We start from the raw sequence: 5,000 nt of genomic DNA, 5'->3' as shown, positions 1-5,000 counted from the left end.
ACTTACGTCTCTCGACGATGGGACGATCCACGCGAAGAGTTGTTTACGTGCACGCGTATGGTGCGATTGCGTCGATTCGCTTTTCTGTACGGGGAGAAATAGAACGTTGAGTTGACTTATCGGGTCTTCGTTGGAATTACCGTCGCTGGCATTGTAAACTCCAGATGACCTTGTGATTCCTTCGTCGGGCACTGGTAAAGGGTGGCGATGATGCGTTCTATAATAGAAATACCCGTCGTAGCGTTTCTTCCGAGTCAACCCGCTCACGAAACTCTCTCTCGTCGTGGAATCCCCGCGTCGGAGAGTAAAACGCGAATTCATACTATGAAAACTTACGTCTCTCGACGATGGGACGATCCACGCGAAGAGTTGTTTACGTGTACGCGTATGGTGCGATTGCGTCGATTCGCTTTTCTGTACGGGGAGAAATAGAACGTTGAGTTGACTTATCGGGTCTTCGTTGGAATTACCGTCGCTGGCATTGTAAACTCCAGATGACCTTGTGATTCCTTCGTCGGGCACTGGTAAAGGGTGGCGATGATGCGTTCTATAATAGAAATACCCGTCGTAGCGTTTCTTCCGAGTCAACCCGCTCACGAAACTCTCTCTCTCGTCGTGGAATCCCCGCGTCGGAGAGTAAAACGCCGAAGGCTTACTATGAAACTTACGTCTCACGACGATGGGACGATCCACGCGAAGAGTTGTTACGTGCACGCGTATGGTGCGATTGCGTCGATTCGCTTTTCTGTACGGGGAGTAATAGAACGTTGAGTTGACTTATCGGGTCTTCGTTGGAATTACCGTCGCTGGCATTGTAAACTCCAGATGACCTTGTGATTCCTTCGTCGGGCACTGGTAAAGGGTGGCGATGATGCGTTCTATAATAGAAATACCCGTCGTAGCGTTTCTTCCGAGTCAACCCGCTCACGAAACTCTCTCTCGTCGTGGAATCCCCGCGTCGGAGAGTAAAACGCGAATTCATACTATGAAAACTTACGTCTCTCGACGATGGGACGATCCACGCGAAGAGTTGTTTACGTGCACGCGTATGGTGCGATTGCGTCGATTCGCTTTTCTGTACGGGGAGAAATAGAACGTTGAGTTGACTTATCGGGTCTTCGTTGGAATTACCGTCGCTGGCATTGTAAACTCCAGATGACCTTGTGATTCCTTCGTCGGGCACTGGTAAAGGGTGGCGATGATGCGTTCTATAATAGAAATACCCGTCGTAGCGTTTCTTCCGAGTCAACCCGCTCACGAAACTCTCTCTCGTCGTGGAATCCCCGCGTCGGAGAGTAAAACGCGAATTCATACTATGAAAACTTACGTCTCTCGACGATGGGACGATCCACGCGAAGAGTTGTTTACGTGCACGCGTATGGTGCGATTGCGTCGATTCGCTTTTCTGTACGGGGAGAAATAGAACGTTGAGTTGACTTATCGGGTCTTCGTTGGAATTACCGTCGCTGGCATTGTAAACTCCAGATGACCTTGTGATTCCTTCGTCGGGCACTGGTAAAGGGTGGCGATGATGCGTTCTATAATAGAAATACCCGTCGTAGCGTTTCTTCCGAGTCAACCCGCTCACGAAACTCTCTCTCGTCGTGGAATCCCCGCGTCGGAGGGTAAAACGCGATATATAATAGTATATGCCAGTGGTTCGCGCGCGTCGTCTCTGAGATACGCGGTCGACAGAGTTCCGAAAACACGTGATGTGCCACGATTTCCGTGCGTCTTACATCTTTCGACGATGGGACGATCCACGCGAAGAGAACGTTCGTGCTTGCGTGAGGTGCAACAGCGTCGATTCGCTTTTCTGTACGGGGAGAAATAGAACGTTGAGTTGACTTATCGGGTCTTCGTTGGAATTACCGTCGCTGGCATTGTAAACTCCAGATGACCTTGTGATTCCTTCGTCGGGCACTGGTAAAGGGTGGCGATGATTCGTTCTATAATAGAAATACCCGTCGTAGCGATTCGGCCGAGACACCCGCCACGAAACTCTCTCTCGTCGTGGAATCCCCATGTCGGAGAGTAAAACGCGAAGGCTAACTATATAAGAAACATATAGTATTATTTATGCCTGTGGTTCTCCGTTTGTCCTACTCTCAGATACGCGACTCGGAGAGTTACGAATAATCGTGATGGACCACGATTTCTGTACGTCTTACATCTTTCGACGATGGGACGATCCACGCGAAGAGATCATTCCTGCTTGCGTGAGGTGCGATAGCGCCGATTCGCTTTTCTGTACGGGGAGAAATAGAACGATGAGTTGACTTATCGGGTCTTCGTTGGAATTACCGTCGCTGGCATTGTAAACTCCAGATGACCTTGTGATTCCTTCGTCGGGCACTGGTAAAGGGTGGCGATGATTCGTTCTATAATAGAAATACCCGTCGTAGCGATTCGGCCGTGTCACCCGCCACGAAAATCTCTCTCGTCGTGGAATCCCCGCGTCGTAGAGTAAACGCGAAGGCTTGCTATAGAAGACTATAGTTTATACGCCTGTGGTTCACCGGTTGCCTGCTCTCCGGGGTACGCGATCGCGCAGGAGTTACGGAAGAACTTGATGGGCCACGATCTCCAAGCGGCTATATCTTTCGACGATGGGACGATTCACGCGAAGAGAACGTTCGTGCATGCGTGAGGTGCGATAGCGTTGATTCGCTTGTCTGTACGGGGAGAAATAGAACGATGAGTTGACTTATCGGGTCTTCGTTGGAATTACCGTCGCTGGCATTGTAAACTCCAGATGACCTTGTGATTCCTTCGTCGGGCACTGGTAAAGGGTGGCGATGATTCGTTCTATAATAGAAATACCCGTCGTAGCGTTTCGACCGATGTCACCCGCCACGAAATTCTCTCTCGTCGTGGAATCCCCGCGTCGGAGAGTAACCGCCGAAGGCTTGCTATAGAAGACTATAGTTTATACGCCTGTGGTTCACCGGTTGCCGGCTCTCCGGGGCACGCGATCGCGCGAAGGTTACGGAGGGACGTGAAGCGCCCGAGCAATGAAACGTCCGCAGGAGGAAACGAGCAACCGCCGAACATTGTTTCGCGACGTTTCCATAATGTATTGTCGTTTCGCTCGCATCCCGCTTCTTTCCCCTAGTTTCCTCGACGCGTAGTTTCGCAGCCTTAGTGGACGAATCATTCTCGATTCGAGGAAAGATATGCAGTGGGGCGTGCAATGAGCCCGCCAGAGACCACGATCTCCAATGCGTCTTTACATCTTTCGACGATGGGATGATCCACGCGAAGAGAACGTTCGTGCTTGCGCGAGGTGCGTTAGCGTCGATTCGCTTTTCTGTACGGGGAGAAATAGAACGATGAGTTGACTTATCGGGTCTTCGTTGGAATTACCGTCGCTGGCATTGTAAACTCCAGATGACCTTGTGATTCCTTCGTCGGGCACTGGTAAAGGGTGGCGATGATTCGTTCTATAATAGAAATACCCGTCGTAGCGATTCGGCCGAGTCACCCGCCACGAAACTGTCTCTCTTTCGTCGTGGAAACCCCGCGTCGGAGAGTAAAACGCGCGAAGGCTGTGACTGTAACATATATATATACAGTATACAATGCCTGTGGTTTTTGCGCGTGTCGGCTCTTCGGTATACGCGATCGGCCAGAGTTACGGAGGGACGGTGAAGCGCACGAGAAATTGAAACGGCCGCACGATTGGAACCGAGCAACCGTCGAACATTGTTTCGCGACGTTTCCATAATGCGTTTTCGTTTCGCTCGCATACCGCTTCTTTTCCCCTAGTCTCTGAGACGCGTTTTCGAGCCGTTCTTCTACTATCGATTCTCGTAGAGAGAAGGGACCGGGTAGTCTGGAAGTGGAACCCGCATCTTGCGTGTACCGTACACGGAATTGAGAGGACCGGCCGTGAAGCTCGTTTTAAAGCCGTGCGTCTGACACCCAACTCTTGCGCGCCAATTTCGCGGCAAGAGATAATATGGGACGAATGACCGGCAAAGAGCCAGCTGTGAAGTCTGTTTTTTTAATCGAATCCGTGGACGTGTGTATGCCGTAGCGTCGCTCGTCGTGTTCGTTCATGGTCGTTCCGAGAGAAAGAACGAAAGCGGTAACGAAGGGACCGGCCGTGAAGCTCGTTTTAAAGCCGCGCGTCTGACACCCAACTCTTGCGCGCCAATTTCGCGGCAAGAGATAACATGGGACGAATGACCGGCAAAGAGCCAGCTGTGAAGTCTTTTTTCATTATTTGCTTTCAATCGATCGATCGGTACGATTCGTGCAACGTTTCGCGCGATGCGACGCGAAAACATGCGCGCAACAATAGATGCGTCTGATCGGAAGAACGCGAGGGTCGACTGCACGCGATGGATTCAGTATCGGGTAGGATACAAAATATATCCCCGTCGTTTCCACGCGTGCGAGTCTTCTGCGTCTTTCGCGGGTTTTTGAATGCACTATACGCCCGGAACGTCGAGAAATATATACATATTACTTGAACGTTTTTCGTCTCGAAAGGCTTCGGTGTCGTCTCCAAGGCGACGCCTGAATCTCCTTCGCGCGCTGGTCGGAGATTCAGGTATCAACTTTTATCTTCTCTTTGAAAGAAGAGAGATATTAGGTCGAACAAATGAGAATAAAATTATATATGTGAAATATAAAATTTATACGATTACCCTGAACGGTGGATCACTTGGCTCGTGGGTCGATGAAGAACGCAGCTAATTGCGCGTCAACGTGTGAACTGCAGGACACATGAACATCGACATTTCGAACGCACATTGCGGTCCACGGATACAATTCCTGGACCACGCCTGGCTGAGGGTCGTTTACGTACCATACACTGCTTGCGTAGCTCTGTCAAATCCCCGCCGTCGTTCACCTCTTCGGATCGAACGTTTTTTTACCGAAGGGCGCAAAGAACGTTTCTGAGTCGGGTTAAGAGAAGGATGCTACGTACGAGCGAACGATGGGTGTCTCGTCGGCGTTTGTCGCGGACACGCGAAAATTCTGTGAATTTC

At 50.6% G+C, this 5,000-nt stretch overlaps 1 non-coding gene across 1 annotated transcript; it reads left to right on the top strand.

Moving 5' to 3' along the window:
* The first annotated feature begins 4,652 nt into the window (after positions 1–4,652).
* On the top strand, positions 4,653–4,807 carry LOC143175414 (5.8S ribosomal RNA). Its single transcript, XR_013000205.1, has one exon. It is a non-coding gene; the product is annotated as a 5.8S ribosomal RNA (ribosomal RNA).
* The last annotated feature ends 193 nt before the right edge of the window (positions 4,808–5,000 follow it).

Source organism: Nomia melanderi, unplaced genomic scaffold, assembly GCF_051020985.1.
Source record: "Nomia melanderi isolate GNS246 unplaced genomic scaffold, iyNomMela1 scaffold0084, whole genome shotgun sequence".
NCBI lineage: Eukaryota > Metazoa > Arthropoda > Insecta > Hymenoptera > Halictidae > Nomia > Nomia melanderi.
The sequence above is the reverse complement of the archived record's forward strand: the minus strand, read 5'-3'. Positions and strand labels throughout refer to the sequence as shown.